Source organism: Pseudophryne corroboree, unplaced genomic scaffold, assembly GCF_028390025.1.
Source record: "Pseudophryne corroboree isolate aPseCor3 unplaced genomic scaffold, aPseCor3.hap2 scaffold_665, whole genome shotgun sequence".
Classification (NCBI taxonomy): domain Eukaryota; kingdom Metazoa; phylum Chordata; class Amphibia; order Anura; family Myobatrachidae; genus Pseudophryne; species Pseudophryne corroboree.
In genome coordinates, this window is record NW_026970252.1 from 152,175 (window position 1) to 169,399 (window position 17,225).

Sequence of the window (17,225 nt, forward strand, 5' to 3'; positions counted from 1 at the left end):
CGGCACTTTCTGGGTGTATGTGCTGCTGATCTCATGTCTGAAGGCTAAAACAGGGATGCAACGGCAGCGCAGCGCAACATGGAGAGCAGCGTCCCCGCTGTCATAACCTGCCGCTTTCCGGAATGGGGGCAGCGTCGGAATGGGACATGAAGGGCCCACAGGGGGAATGCAGTGGTAGGGGGCCTACTGTAGAGAGGTGGCGCAAAGCTACAGATGATTGAAGGTGTGCGGCAGAGAGCATTGCAATGCCTGCCATATTATACAGAGAGGGTTGCAGTGACCACCATATATGCAGGGACTATCACAGCGCCCGCCAAATAATACAGATGATGTAGTGACCGTCATGTAATGCAGAGCGTCGCTGTGACCGCTATATAATACAGAGAGAGTCGCTGTGACCGCTATATAATACAGAGAGCGTCGCTGTGACCACTATATAATGCAGAGAGCGTTGCTGTGACCACTATATAATGCAGAGAGCGTCGCTGTGACCACTATATAATGCAGAGAGCGTCGCTGTGACCACTATATAATACAGAGAGCGTCGCTGTGACCACTATATAATGCAGAGAGCGTCGCTGTGACCACTATATAATACAGAGAGCGTCGCTGTGACCACTATATAATGCAGTGAGCGTCGCTGTGACCACTATATAATGCAGAGAGCGTCGCTGTGACCGCTATATAATACAGAGAGCGTCGATGTGACCGCTATATAATACAGAGAGCGTCGCTGTGACCGCTATATAATACAGAGAGCGTCGCTGTGACCACTATATAACGCAGAGAGCGTCGCTGTGACCACTATATAATGCAGAGAGCGTCGCTGTGACCACTATATAATACAGAGAGCGTCGCTGTGACCACTATATAATGCAGTGAGCGTCGCTGTGACCACTATATAATGCAGAGAGCGTCGCTGTGACCGCTATATAATACAGAGAGCGTCGATGTGACCGCTATATAATACAGAGCGTCGCTGTGACCGCTATATAATACAGAGAGCGTCACTGTGACCACTATATAACGCAGAGAGCGTCGCTGTGACCACTATATAATGCAGAGAGCGTCGCTGTGACCACTATATAATGCAGAGAGCGTCGCTGTGACCACTATATAATGCAGAGAGCGTCGCTGTGACCACTATGTAATGCAGAGAGCGTCGCTGTGACCACTATATAATACAGAGCGCGCCGCTGTGACCACTATATAATACAGAGAGCGCCGCTGTGACCACTATATAACGCAGAGAGCGCCGCTGTGAGCACCAGATAATGCAGAGAGCGTTGCTGTGAGCACCAGATAATGCAGAGAGCGTTGCTGTGAGCACCAGATAATGCAGAGAGCGTTGCTGTGAGCACCAAATAATGCAGAGAGCGTCGCTGTGACCACTATTGAATGCAGAGACCGTCGCTGTGACCACTATATGATACAGAGAGCGCCGCTGTGACCACTATATAATCCAGAGAGCGTAGCTGTGACCACTATATAGTGCAGAGAGCGTAGCTGTGACCATTATATAGTGCAGAGAGCGTCGCTGTGACCATTATATAATGCAGAGAGCGTCGCTGTGACCACTATGTAACGCAGAGAGCGTCGTGTGACCACTATATAACGCAGAGAGCATCGCTGTGACCACTATATAACGCAGAGAGCGTCGCTGTGACCACTATATAGTGCAGAGAGCGTCGCTGTGACCACTATATAGTGCAGAGAGCGTCGCTGTGACCACTATATAATACAGAGAGCGTCGCTGTGACCACTATGTAATACAGAGAGCGTCGTTGTGACCACTAGATAATACAGAGAGCGTCGCTGTGACCACTAGATAATACAGAGAGCGTCGCTGTGACCACTAGATAATACAGAGAGCGTCGCTGTGACTACTACATAATACAGAGAGCGTCGCTGTGACCACTATATAATGCAGAGAGCGTCGCTGTGACCACTATATAATGCAGAGAGCGTCGCTGTGACCACTATATAATGCAGAGAGCGTCGCTGTGACCACTATGTAATGCAGAGAGCGTCGCTGTGACCACTATATAATACAGAGCGCGCCGCTGTGACCACTATATAATACAGAGAGCGCCGCTGTGACCACTATATAACGCAGAGAGCGCCGCTGTGAGCACCAGATAATGGTCTGAAGGCTAAAACAGGGATGCAACGGCAGCGCAGCGCAACATGGAGAGCAGCGTCCCCGCTGTCATAACCTGCCGCTTTCCGGAATGGGGGCAGCGTCGGAATGGGACATGAAGGGCCCACAGGGGGAATGCAGTGGTAGGGGGCCTACTGAAGAGAGGTGGCGCAAAGCTACAGATGATTGAAGGTGTGCGGCAGAGAGCATTGCAATGCCTGCCATATTATACAGAGAGGGTTGCAGTGACCACCATATATGCAGGGACTATCACAGCGCCCGCCAAATAATACAGATGATGTAGTGACCGTCATGTAATGCAGAGCGTCGCTGTGACCGCTATATAATACAGAGAGAGTCGCTGTGACCGCTATATAATACAGAGAGCGTCGCTGTGACTACTATATAATGCAGAGAGCGTTGCTGTGACCACTATATAATGCAGAGAGCGTCGCTGTGACCACTATATAATACAGAGAGCGTCGCTGTGACCACTATATAATACAGAGAGCGTCGCTGTGACCACTATATAATGCAGAGAGCGTCGCTGTGACCACTATATAATACAGAGAGCGTCGCTGTGACCACTATATAATGCAGTGAGCGTCGCTGTGACCACTATATAATGCAGAGAGCGTCGCTGTGACCGCTATATAATACAGAGAGCGTCGATGTGACCGCTATATAATACAGAGAGCGTCGCTGTGACTGCTATATAATACAGAGAGCGTCGCTGTGACCACTATATAACGCAGAGAGCGTCGCTGTGACCACTATATAATGCAGAGAGCGTCGCTGTGACCACTATATAATACAGAGAGCGTCGCTGTGACCACTATATAATGCAGTGAGCGTCGCTGTGACCACTATATAATGCAGAGAGCGTCGCTGTGACCGCTATATAATACAGAGAGCGTCGATGTGACCGCTATATAATACAGAGCGTCGCTGTGACCGCTATATAATACAGAGAGCGTCACTGTGACCACTATATAACGCAGAGAGCGTCGCTGTGACCACTATATAATGCAGAGAGCGTCGCTGTGACCACTATATAATGCAGAGAGCGTCGCTGTGACCACTATATAATGCAGAGAGCGTCGCTGTGACCACTATGTAATGCAGAGAGCGTCGCTGTGACCACTATATAATACAGAGCGCGCCGCTGTGACCACTATATAATACAGAGAGCGCCGCTGTGACCACTATATAACGCAGAGAGCGCCGCTGTGAGCACCAGATAATGCAGAGAGCGTTGCTGTGAGCACCAGATAATGCAGAGAGCGTTGCTGTGAGCACCAGATAATGCAGAGAGCGTTGCTGTGAGCACCAAATAATGCAGAGAGCGTCGCTGTGACCACTATTGAATGCAGAGACCGTCGCTGTGACCACTATATGATACAGAGAGCGCCGCTGTGACCACTATATAATCCAGAGAGCGTAGCTGTGACCACTATATAGTGCAGAGAGCGTAGCTGTGACCATTATATAGTGCAGAGAGCGTCGCTGTGACCACTATATAATGCAGAGAGCGTCGCTGTGACCACTATGTAACGCAGAGAGCGTCGTGTGACCACTATATAACGCAGAGAGCATCGCTGTGACCACTATATAACGCAGAGAGCGTCGCTGTGACCACTATATAGTGCAGAGAGCGTCGCTGTGACCACTATATAGTGCAGAGAGCGTCGCTGTGACCACTATATAATACAGAGAGCGTCGCTGTGACCACTATGTAATACAGAGAGCGTCGTTGTGACCACTAGATAATACAGAGAGCGTCGCTGTGACCACTAGATAATACAGAGAGCGTCGCTGTGACCACTAGATAATACAGAGAGCGTCGCTGTGACTACTACATAATACAGAGAGCGTCGCTGTGACCACTATATAATACAGAGAGCGTCGCTGTGACCACTATATAATACAGAGAGCGTAGCTGTGACCACTATATAATACAGAGAGCGTCGCTGTGACCACTATATAATACAGAGAGCGTCGCTGTGACCACTATATAATGCAGAGAACGTCGCTGTGACCACTATAATACATAGAGCGTCGCTGTGACCGCCAGATAATACAGAGACCATCTGTGACCCACACATAAGAAAACATATGAATACAACCCCCACACACACACACACACATTAATAAACCACCCCCAGCACAGACAGTAATAAGACCCTCCCCCACCATTGTATAAGTATACCTTATCCCTCACTACACCCCCACTGGGCACTTACTTGTCTTCTCCATATTCTGATGTTCTCCAGGGAACAGGAACAGAATACACACGTTTCAGGAATCAAGATAGACTGAAGGGACGGGTACTCAGGGTGAGGGGGCGGAGTCATGATGAGGGACATAATAGATAGGGCAGAGGAGTGGGCAGGACTCAGGGTGAGGGGGTGGAGTCATGATAAGGGACAGAATAGATAGGGCAGAGGAGTGGGCAGGACTCAGGGTGAGGGGGTGGAGTCATGATAAGGGACATAATAGATAGGGCAGCCTGACTCTCCAGTCCTCTGGGACTCAGCTGTTTCCAGTTACAGAATTACCTGCTTCCAGCAGAGTACAGCTTTTCTTAAAGGACCGGTGTCATTTCTGCAGATTACCACTCACCCCCGGTATTATTATTTCACCGCTCTCAAGCTCCATACTTCAGTCATATTTCATCGCTCTCAAGCGTCATTTATTATTTGGCTGGTTCCATCCAGCAATCCACTCAGTGCTTACATCAGTCTGGTTCCAGCCAGTTCCCACAGCAGCCATTTTATCCACAGCAGCCCAGCTTTTCCTGGAACACCAGCTGGTACGATCCTGGGCTATCTCCATTGCTACAGTCGGGCCTGGTAAGGACTTTCCAACTAGAAGATAATTAGAACTGTCTCATACTACCAGAGCCCTGTGGCCCTTGCCACCCTGTAGTACCCAGGAACTGTATTATTTCTCTGCTGATTTTATGTTACTTTTTATTGCTGCTGTGATGCATGGAGTTTGTCAAAATAAACATCATTGACTTTTATCCTGGTTGTCATGGTCACGCCTTCGGGCAATTCTTCTACATGTAAGTTACATGTCTAGGGGTCTGATACAACCTCCCAGGTTCCTCTACACCTCAGCCCCTACAACTGAGGCTGCCTCCCGTCAGCTCAGGCCCTCAGTTGTGACCGTAAGCACTGACCATATGAATCCAGCCGGAGACCAGGATCAAGCGGCCAGGCCAATGCAAGAACTGGCAGCCCAAATTGAACATCAGGAGGCTGCACAGGGCCACATCATCCACTGTCTCCAGGATCTCTCTACTCGGCTGGATGGGATTCAGACAACCCTCTGTGGATCAGACGCGTCCGGTGCGTCACCTACAGAGACTCCAGCTTTAACCCCACCCACCTTACCCATGTCTGCTCCACGTCTTCATATTCCAACACCAGCTAAATTTGACGGATCTCCAAGACTCTGCAGGGGATTTCTCAACCAGTGTGAAATTCATTTTGAGCTACAACCTGGCAATTTTCCTAGTGACCGTACTAAAATTGCCTACATTATTTCTCTTCTCAGTGGCTCAGCCCTTGATTGGGCATCACCGTTATGGGAGAGATCTGATACCCTGCTGTCCTCCTATACTGATTTTGTGTCAACATTCAGGCGTATCTTCGACGAGCCAGGCCGGGCAACTTCAGCTTCATCTGAGATTCTCCGTTTACGCCAGGGATCGCGTACTGTAGGACAGTATCTTATACAGTTCCAGATCCTGGCATCCGAACTGGCATGGAACAACGAGGCCCTGTATGCTGCATTCTGGCATGGCTTATCAGAGCGTATTAAGGATGAGTTAGCTACCAGAGACTTACCTTCCAAGTTAGATGAGCTAATCTCACTCTGCACGAAAGTTGATTTACGTTTCAGAGAAAGAGCAACTGAGTGTGGAAGATCATCTGCTCCAAAGTCTTCTGCTCCTCCTCCTCGCCAACTGTCACCATCCAAAGATGAGCCTATGCAAATTGGTCGTTCCCGTCTAACTCCTGCTGAGCGCCGAAGACGTCTCTCTGAGTCTCTTTGTCTTTACTGTGCAGCTCCGTCTCACACCATCAATGCCTGTCCCAAATGTCCGGGAAAACTCCAAATCCTAGCTCGCCAAGGAGAGGGCCGGCTAGGAGTAATGATCTCCTCTCCATCTCCTTATGATTGTAATCTCCCAGTCTCGCTCCAAATTGCTCAGCGTTACAGGAACGTCATTGCCCTCCTTGATTCAGGAGCAGCTGGGAACTTTATAACCGAAGCCTATGTTAAACGGTGGTCCCTACCCACCGAGAGACTTCCTTCATCCATCTCCTTAACTGCCGTGGATGGCAGCAAGATTTTTGACGCAGTTATTTCTCTAAGGACTCTACCAGTTCGTCTGAGAGTGGGAGTTCTTCATTCTGAATTTATCTCTTTTCTAGTGATTCCAAGAGCCACACATCCAGTGGTTCTGGGCCTTCCATGGCTCCGTCTCCACAATCCATCAATTGACTGGACGACTATGCAAATTCTGGCATGGGGTCCCTCCTGTGCTGAGATATGTTTGTTTAAAGTATTGCCTGTTTGTTCTTCCTCCTCTAGGTCGTCTGATGTTCCACCTCCTTCATATCAAGATTTCACGGATGTGTTCAGTAAAGCTTCTGCTGATATCCTTCCTCCTCATAGAGAATGGGACTGCCCGATTGATCTCATTCCAGGGAAGGTTCCACCTCGAGGCCGAACTTATCCGTTGTCTCTGCCTGAGACGCATTCCATGGAGGATTACATTAAAGAGAACCTAGCGAAGGGGTTCATCCGACCTTCCTCTTCTCCAGCCGGCGCAGGCTTCTTTTTCGTAAAGAAAAAAGATGGTGGTCTGCGGCCGTGCATCGACTATAGAGGTTTGAACGACATTATCATCAAGAACCGCTATCCTTTACCCCTGATTACTGAGCTCTTCGATAGAGTTAGCGGAGCCACCATCTTCACAAAGTTGGACTTGAGAGGTGCATACAATCTCATCCGGATCCGTGAGGGTGACGAGTGGAAGACCGCCTTTAACACCCGTGACGGACATTATGAGTACCTTGTCATGCCCTTCGGATTAAGCGACGCTCCAGCTGTCTTCCAGCATTTCGTGATTGAGATTTTCAGAGACATCTTACACCGCCATGTCGTAGTCTATCTGGATGATATCCTCATTTTTGCCAATAATCTAGAGGAACATCGTTTCTGGGTAAAAGAGGTTCTGTCCTGTCTTCGTGTCAATCATCTCTATTGCAAATTTGAGAAATGTGTCTTTGAAGTCAAATCCATTCCGTTTCTAGGTTACATTGTGTCCGGTTCCGGACTAGAGATGGATCCTGAGAAACTACAAGCAATCCAGAATTGGCCGATACCCTTAACCCTCAAAGGGGTCCAGAGGTTCTTAGGGTTCGCCAATTATTACAGAAAGTTTATACAAGACTTTTCCACCATTGTGGCGTCTATCACTGCATTAACCAAGAAGGGTGCTAACTCGTCCAAGTGGTCTGAAGAAGCTACTTAAGCTTTCCATCTCCTAAAACAACGGTTCATCTCTGCACCAGTTTTGAAGCAGCCCGACATCGACTCTCCTTTCATCTTAGAGGTGGATGCCTCCTCCGTTGGAGTAGGAGCGGTGTTATCTCAGAGGGCTAAAGATGGCCATCTACATCCTTGTAGTTTCTCCTCACGGAAGTTCTCACCAGCTGACTGCAACTATGCCATTTGCAACCAGGAGTTGCTAGCCATCAAGCTCGCTCTAGAGGAGTGGAGATATCTGTTGGAGGGAGCTACTCATTCAATCACTATACTTACCGACCAAAAGAATCTTTTATATCTGAAAAGCGCACAATATCTCAACCCTCGTCAGGCCAGATGGGCACTTTTCTTTTTCAGGTTCGACTTTAAACTCCAGTTCTGTCCGGGCTCTCAGAATCGCAAGGCCGATGCCCTTTCCCGCTCATGGGAGCAAGAAAATGAGCATCCTATTATTAATCCGTTGGCATTATCCACAGTAGGGATGGACTCTACGCCCCCACCAGGGAAAAGTTTTGTGAAGCCGGTGTTAAGGAAGATGCTCATGCATTGGGCCCATGCTTCCTGTTTTGCCGGACATACAGGTATCCAAAAAACCCTGGAGTTTATCTCTAGGTCCTATTGGTGGCCAACTCTGAAAAAGGACGTTATGGAGTTTATTGCATCTTGCCCAAAGTGTGCCCAACACAAAGTATCCCGCCAGTCGCCTGCGGGGCAACTGGTTCCACTATCCGTTCCCCGTCGACCATGGACCCATTTGTCGATGGATTTCGTTACAGACTTACCTATGTGCAACAAGTTCAATACCATCTGGGTGGAAGTTGACCAGTTCACCAAGATGGCACACTTCATTCCTCTTACCGGTCTTCCGTCAGCTTCCAAGCTGGCTCAAGTGTTCATACAAGTGATCTTCCGACTCCACGGTCTTCCTGAAGAAATTATCTCAGATCGAGGAGTCCAATTCACAGACAAATTCTGGCGAAGATTATGTCAAGTCCTCCAAGTCAAACTAAAGTTTTCCACGGCTTACCATCCTCAGACCAATGGTCAAACTGAGAGGGTGAATCAGGACTTGGAGGCCTTCCTCCGCATTTATGTGTCTTCCTCTCAAGATGACTGGGTTCAACTACTTCCCTGGGCCGAGTTTTGTCATAACAACCAATATCATTCCTCATCTTCTTCAACACCATTCTTCACTAACTATGGATTCCACCCTAAAGTTCCTGAATTCCAACCGCTTCCAGCAACTTCTGTTCCAGCAGTGGATATCACTTTAAGTCAGTTTGCAAACAACTGGAAGAATGTACAAGCGACTCTGCTCAAGGCATCGTTCAGGTACAAGAAGTTTGCGGATAAGAAGCGTAGAGCGGTTCCTGCTCTCAAGGTGGGTGATCGGGTGTGGTTATCCACGAAGAATTTGAGGTTAAGGGTGCCCAGCATGAAGTTTGCACCTCGCTACATCGGTACTTTCAAAATTGAACAAGTCATCAATCCTGTTGCTTACAGACTCCAGTTACCTCCCTTCTTAAAAATACCCAGGACATTCCATGTTTCCATGTTGAAACCGCTGATCCTGAATCGGTTTCATTCTACACTTCCTCCAGCTCCGAAAGTCCAAACTCAACGAGGCGTTGAGTATGAAGTGGCCAAGATTCTGGACTCACGTCACCGTTACGGTCAATTACAGTATCTCATTGACTGGAAGGGTTACGGCCCTGAGGAACGCTCATGGACCAATGCTTCTGATGTCCATGCTTCTGCCTTGGTCCGGAATTTCCACTCCAAGTTTCCTCAAAAGCAAAAGAAGTGTCCTGGGGCCACTCCTAAAGGGGGGGGGGGGGGGTGCTGTCACGATCTGGGTATCTGGACGCCATTACTTACCCTTCAGATGCCTTCTAAGGCTGGCTCAGCGCTCCAGGACCGGATCCCATCTGTTGTTCTGATGTCCACATTCCTGCCTCCTCTCCTGTCACTCTGAGACGCTGTCACAGCGGAGCCATGTTGTATCTGGAATGGCGTCTCCCGCGGCCTCCGCCGCCGTCCCTGAGTTTCTGCATGCAGGATGTCAGAGTGGCGCTTACGTCAGCCGCGGCCTCCGCTGTGCCCACGTGGTTCAAATGTGCACTCATCAGTCTGGCGTCTCCTGTTTACTGTGGCCGGCGCTGCCATTTCCCACATGGATTACAAACCAATCTTCCCTCCAAGTGTCTGCATGGGCGCAGCCATGTTGGATTCTGTCACCTGCTCAAATTCCTCCAATCCGTTGTTTGTATTGTAATCTGCATAATTGCCTAGGCAATCCCTTCCTTGCTGCAGGTATAAGTATTCTGTGCCTGAGGAAGGAAGGCGTCAGTGCTTTGGTTGTCAAACCTAGTTCCAGTTTGTCTCTCTTTCCTGTGGTTGTTTTCCAGGTTCCAGTTACCATCTCCAAACCTCCATTGAAGAGACCCGCTTCAGTTCATCATCTGCGGTGCAGCCTGACTCTCCCGTCCTCTGGGACTCATCTGTTTCCAGTTACAGAATTACCTGCTTCCAGCCCTGCTTCCAGCAGAGTACAGCTTTTCTTAAAGGACCGGTGTCATTTCTGCAGATTACCACTCACCACCGGTATTATTATTTCACCGCTCTCAAGCTCCATACTTCAGTCATATTTCATCGCTCTCAAACGTCATTTATTATTTGGCTGGTTCCATCCAGCAATCCACTCCGTGCTTACATTAGTCTGGTTCCAACCAGTACCCACAGCAGCCATTTTATACACAGCAGCCCAGCTTTTCCTGGAACACCAGCTGGTACGATCCTGGGCTATCTCCATTGCTACAGTCTGGCCTGGTAAGGACTTTCCAACTAGAAGATAATTAGAACTATCTCATACTACCAGAGCCCTGTGGCCCTTGCCACCCTGTAGTACCCAGGAACTGTATTATTTCTCTGCTGATTTTATGTTACTTTTTATTGCTGCTGTGATGCATGGAGTTTGTCAAAATAAACATCATTGACTTATATCCTGGTTGTCGTGGTCACGCCTTCGGGCAATTCTTCTACATGTAAGTTACATGTCTAGGGGTCTGATACAACTTCCCAGGTTCCTCTACACCTCAGCCCCTACAACTGAGGCTGCCTCCCGTCAGCTCAGGCCCTCAGTTGTGACAACAGCGGGACACAGGCAGAGAATGCTGCCCCGTGCCTAGCCACGCTGATGGTGTTATATAAGCGCACGGGCAGAACATGCTGGGCAGTGCAATAAATACACTCCCATTCCTGCGCGATTGCGGCTCACTAATCCCCGCCCCTTTCAGAAAGGAGTATGGCCTGTAAGCAGCGGGGACCATGGGTGAATAACCTTACTACCTGGCCCCAAAGTAACAGTCTGAGCCTCCTGGGACAATGGAGTAGTTGCCACCTTCAAGGCTGAAGGCCGGCGGCAGCTGACTCCATTGTCTCCGGGTGTTCCACCCCTACACTTATTTTCTCATACGTCCTAGAGCAGTGGTTCTCAAACTCGGTCCTCAGGACCCCACACAGTGCATGTTTTGCAGGTAACACAGCATGTGCACAGGTGTATTAATTACTCACTGACACATTTAAGAAGGTCCACAGGTGGAGCTAATTATGTCACTTGTGATTCTCTGAGGAGACCTGCAAAACATGCACTGTGTGGGGTCCTGAGGACCGAGTTTGAGAACCTGTGTCGTAGAGGATGTTGGGGTCACCAAAAGAACCATGGGGTATAGACGGGATCCGCAGGAGGCATGGGCACTTTCAGACTTTCAAAGGCTGTGAACTGGCTCCTCCCTCTATGCCCCTCCTCCAGACTTCAGTTTTAGAATTGTACCCAGGGAGACTAGTCACACAAGGGGGAGCTCTACTGAGTTTCTCTGAAAAGACTTTGGGGCAGATGTATTAACCTGGAGAAGGCATAAGGAAGTGATATGTGCAAGGTGATAAATACACTAGCCAATCAGCTTCAATATGTAAATTAACAGTTAGGCTCTGATTGGCTGGTGCCTTTATCACCTTGCACATATCACTGGTTTATCACTTCCTTATATCTTCTCCAGGTTAATACATTTGCCCCTTTGTTAGGTTTTTTATTTTCAGGGAGGCTGCTGGCAACAGCCTCCCTGCATCGTGGGACTTAGGGGAGAGAAGTCAGACCCACTTCTAGTGAGTTTCAGGGCTCTACTTCTGCTGACAGGACGCTTCAGTTTCTGAAGGTGATGATCACCAGGTATGCTCGGATGCTCACTCCCGCAGCCTGCCGTCACCCCATTTCAGAGCCAGAAGTCAGAAGACAGGAGAGTAGAAGACAGAAAACGTCCCTTCAGTGACGGCATGTTAGAGGTACCGCGCAGCGGAACAGCAATGTGCGCGCCATGTTCCCACACACCAACGGCAGGGTACAGGGCGCTGGGGGGGGGGGGGGCGCCCTGGGCAGCATTCTCCTCATAAAGTGACCTGGCTAGAGGGGACATAAGTGCCGCAGCACTGTCCCAACCCCCGCCAGTATAAATAATTTATTAATTATAGCGGGAACGAAGCGCCCCATTAAGGGGGCAGGGCTTCTTCCTCACAGCTCAGCTCGACGCCATTTCCTCTCCACTGCAGAGGCGCTGGTCCTCCTCACCACTACTGCAAGTACTGGGTGACAAAAGCAGGGGGGGCACAATTATTTGGCTATATCTATAACGCGCTGCAGTTCTGACTCATTTTGGGTAGTGTTCAGACCTGTACTTGGTGCTGGGCTGTGAGCTGGCAAATCCCCTCTGTGTCTCTCTGACAGGCTTTCTTTTAGGTCTGTCCCCTACATGCCCAGTGTGTCTGTGGGTGTTTGGTACACGTGTGTCGACATGTCTGAGACTATGTGCTCTTTCCAGGGGGAGAATATCATTGGGGCACAAAAAGCTGTGGGGGTGGGGGCGTGGCCTAGCTAGCAAGCCGAGAGGAGGTGAATTGTGTGTGCTCCTGCGGGCTTGGGCCTTATACCACTTATAAAATATACCTCACAGGTCACCACACACTCCTAAACGTGTATACCAGCTCCCTGCTCCAGCCAGTATCAGAGGGTGTCGGTTGCGGAGCCGGGGAGCCCTTGTCAGGGCTCCTGCAGGTTGCGGCCTTCCCCTCCATAAGAAGCCGGGGGTCTGTGGTGCGACCTCCCACCCCACCGGAAGTGAGACTGATCGGGACTGCCGTCCGGAAGGACCGGGAGGACGAGCCCATACGCCGGGCCGACGGAAAGTGATATCCCCGGGACCGGGGACCCCGTCCTGTGATCCTGCAGCAGCCATCGGGATCGTGTGCGGTTGGCGGCGGAGGCTCCGTACGGTGGGTGAGTCTCTTCCTTACCGGCGCACTCCAGCGCTGCATCGGGGCTCTTCCCTCCCTCTCCCCGCGCCTCTTGTTCATACCGCCTCATCTGCTACAGCCTGCTCTGTGCCGCGGACTCGGGAAGCGGCCACCGGAGCTCCCGCGAGACGCGGCCTAGCGGCGGGCCTCAGACCGGGACCTCGATTGCGGGGCCGGACCCGTGATAGCCACGGACAGTGTTTGCGGCCCCTGACACTGCTCCTGACGGCTCGGCTGGCGGCTACATCCCTAAAAGAGGCCTTATTACCCCTACCTCTCCATCGCACCGAGCACAAAATAGTGCCGCACGGCAAAAGTGCGTGAAGCCCGGCAGCCATCTTGAAAACACGGCTGGGGGATTGGGTTCCCAGTACTCCTCAGAACCCCCGCCTAGACCCCCGTGCCCAGTACCTCGGCACTGCTGCCCACTACACCAGACTGTGAGGGGGGAGAACCTGTTGTGCAGCGACCACTTCACCCTGCAATTGCCCTCTCTCCTTAATATACCATATCAAGGTTAAACCGTGCTTCCACGGGCTGGTGCTACCTCGGTTGCGACCTTCCCCTCCCCAGGAAGCCGGGGACTGTGGTACGACCCCCCTCCCCCTACTAGAGGTACGGCTGGACGGGCCGGGCTGTCGACTGTTACCTGGAGAGGTGGGAGTCGTTGCCGCCAACGCCGGAGACCCCCTGTGAACCTATAGCGGCCATCGGAAGCGGGCGCAGCTGATAGTGAGAGCTCTCCTTACCCTGCTCTCACCCTCACCTCCTGAACACCCTATCCCGCCCCATAGGTGCTCCTACGGGCTAGATCTACTGGACCAGATAACACTTCAGAGGGTTCGACCCACTATTACCGGTGCAACGGTACTCTTTAAGCACCCTGCAGGGTCCTCTCCCCCCCCCCCCTGACACCCACACACATGACGCCTGCAGGGCCTTGAGTATCTCTGAAAGAAGCCCCGGCCTCCGGAGGATCCCAATCCTGCCGGAGCTAAGAAACGTCACTCATTACCTACATGCCGTGGCATGCCCAGCTGGACCTTTTTGACCATCTTCTTCAAAGTGCCTAGCATGTGACCTCGATATGTACTACACCTGGTCCCGTGTGTGATCCTAATGATATAGGAGCCTCCCTCGTCCTTCCCAGGTGTTGACAACCAACCTACCTCACCTCTTTCCGCCAATATGCCTAAAGGGGGGAAAAAGTCGAATGCCCATAACCTGGTGGGCTACTTCAAGAACTCGACCCCATCTTCCACCCGGAGAGCAACCTCACCCCCACCCACTTCAGCAACCTCTGACAAAGACTCGGACGATGACTCTTCCTCCACTCCCGCCACAAAGGCTGATGTCGCCCTTCTCCTATCCGAGATGCGTAATATTAAAAAATCAATTCGTGCAGAAGTACAGGAGGCTATCTCGGGTCTAAAATCGGACGTGGATAGCCTGGGCACCAGGGTGGATGCCATCGAAAGAAAACAAGAAGAGCTTATCGCCTTCCAACAAGAATCAGAACAGGAGATATCTCAAATGCGTACGGATGTTATGCTCTTAGCGGATAAACAGGAAGATTTGGACAACAGAGGCCGTCGGAACAATCTTAGAATACGCAACGTGCCCGAGACGGTGGAACAAAATCACCTCACGGATTATCTACTTCGCCTCTTCCGCTCACTTGCTTCCTCCGTCCCAGACGACATGCTTCTTCTAGATAGGGCCCACAGGGCTCTACGTCCTAGATCCCAAGACGCCAAAACACCAAGAGACGTAATTCTCCGCTTTCACTATTTCGCGGTCAAAGACCGAGTCTACGCCAAAACCAGGAGGATGTCGACTATCCCGTTCGAGGGATCCGATCTCTTGATCTTCCAGGACCTGTCGCCGGTCACGCTGAACAGAAGGAGGGAGCTAAAAGATATAACCAAAGCCCTAAGAGATCATAATATCAGATACAGATGGGGCTTCCCTTTTGCCCTCCAAGTCAGAGCGGATGGTAAAATCCTCTCTGCTAGGTCCCCAGATGAGGCCCTTCAACTACTCCATCAACTGAACATCTCCGGCCCCCCGACCACTCCTCAACGCTCTCTCCCAGTCAACACCTCCTCTTCTCTCACAGCCCCAGCCTCAAACTGGACCACCGTCGGATCCGCTTCCCACGCCTCCCCAGATACATGAATCGCCATGTATAGATGTCCATGATGGATCTCGATACGCATACGAGTCCCTGACAGACTGCAGGGAGTCTTTCCGCATTATGCCAAGACTCCCATAAGATGTAGAGACTTTGGTTAAGTTAATGTTTACCATTTAATGCCTTGGTGATCCTGCTGTGGGGGGGCCTGTCCGGGCCCTCGGGGCCGGGGCTCGTCGTGGCTGGCCGCAGGGGTTCCGGCCCCGGGAGGCCCGTCTGGGCCGAACCTTCTCTCTTTACCTCATGCAGGTTGTAATGTTATTGTTGTTGATATGTGGTCGACATGACATGTTTACCCCCAGTTCCATTAATGCTGTTTCCCTCCCTCCTCCCCCCCCTTCTCCCTCCCCTTTAAGCTCCCCTAGTTTATTGTTCGCAATACGTACACTCACTTTTAGTCTGATTGCACACGGGACCCGGTCTCCTCTCCGAGCAGCTGGGTCCACTCACCCCCCATTCGACCTTTAAGGTCGACGTCGGATGACCTGGACCTACGGGTCGACTTCTTCCTTGGGTCCGACTAACGAGAATGGATTTTCTCCGCCCTCTAACCACTGATACTAATATAGGCTTGTCCTTCATCTGTTCTCCTACCCTCTCTTTTCTTCTCTCTCTGATCCTCTTTCCTTTCCCTTCCCCTATCTCTTTCGGAGCCCAGCTGGTGCGCTCCCACATGAAGAGTGCTCTGTTCTCATACCATGGTTCTTAGAATAATCACATTGAACACGAAAGGTCTGAATAGCCCGCGTAAACGCTCTCTCTTATTCCAATCCCTTAAGCAACTTAAAGGCAACATCGTTTTCCTACAGGAGACTCATTTCTCTGGTAAATCTCATCCAGAACTTAAGTCCAAACACTTCCCGCTCACTTTCCATGCTTGCGACCCCATACACAAGAAGAAAGGGGTCTCAGTACTCTTTGCTAATCATTTAGATTTCATTCCCTCTGAAATACTGAGCGACCCTGAAGGTAGATACCTGTTGCTGGTGGGGATGTTAAACGGGTCCCCCTATACATTCTTAAATGTCTATGCTCCAAACCAGAACCAGGCCCCCTTTTTCCACTCACTAAATAGCCTCTTAGCCCTACACAGACGCGGTAATGTGGTATTAGGGGGGGATTTTAATGTGACTTTGGATAGCGTTCTGGACAGATCTAAACCTCTACCCAGATCTATGCGCCCCTCACACACGCATAATGCAGCTGCTTTGAACCTCCTGCTGTCACGCCACCTTCTCTTCGATACATGGAGAGTGAAAGAGCCGACTGCTAAAGATTACACATACTATTCCCCCATATACGATGTTTACACAAGACTGGACATGATTTTCCTGAGTTCGGAGCCTGCGCAATGTATCATAGACACCTCCATTCACCCCAACACGTGGTCAGACCACGCCCCGGTCACTGTAGATGTCCGGGGCTCACATCCACCCGCTCGCCATCCTGTGTGGAGATTGAATGACAGACTCCTTAACCCCCAAACGAAAGCCCACATAGCCGCCGAAATCTCCCACTACTTTGAGACAAACGCATCCCCATCTGTTCCCCCTATGTTACTATGGGACGCTCATAAAGCGGTTATACGTGGATGCCTGATCAGCGCCTCCTCGTATAACAAGAAGACCAGATCTAAACGCATCCGGGAACTCTCAGACATGCTTGGTTCCCTCTCACTGAAACACAAAAAAACAGGGTCCGAAACGGATCTCTCCTCCCTATCTGCGGTCAGAGGGGAATTAAATATGCTCCTGACGACGAAGGTGGAGACCAGCCTGAAGTGGCTCAACCAATCCTTCTACGAAAAAGGGGATAAAGCCGATCGGCTATTAGCCTCTAGGCTCCGGGCTAAACTTGCAAGGAACAACGTTATGTCCATCCAGCTTCTCTCTGGTGAGAAGACTAGGGATCCTAAACGTATCACTGAAACTTTCTCTCGCTTCTACGAGAAGCTATACAACGCCCATGAGACCACTCAGA

General features: G+C 50.6%; 1 protein-coding gene across 1 annotated transcript in view; it reads left to right on the forward strand.

Moving 5' to 3' along the window:
• Positions 1–17,225, forward strand: part of LOC135037057 (oocyte zinc finger protein XlCOF7.1-like) — a 69,035-nt gene that overhangs the window by 673 nt on the left and 51,137 nt on the right. The window lies entirely within an intron of this gene.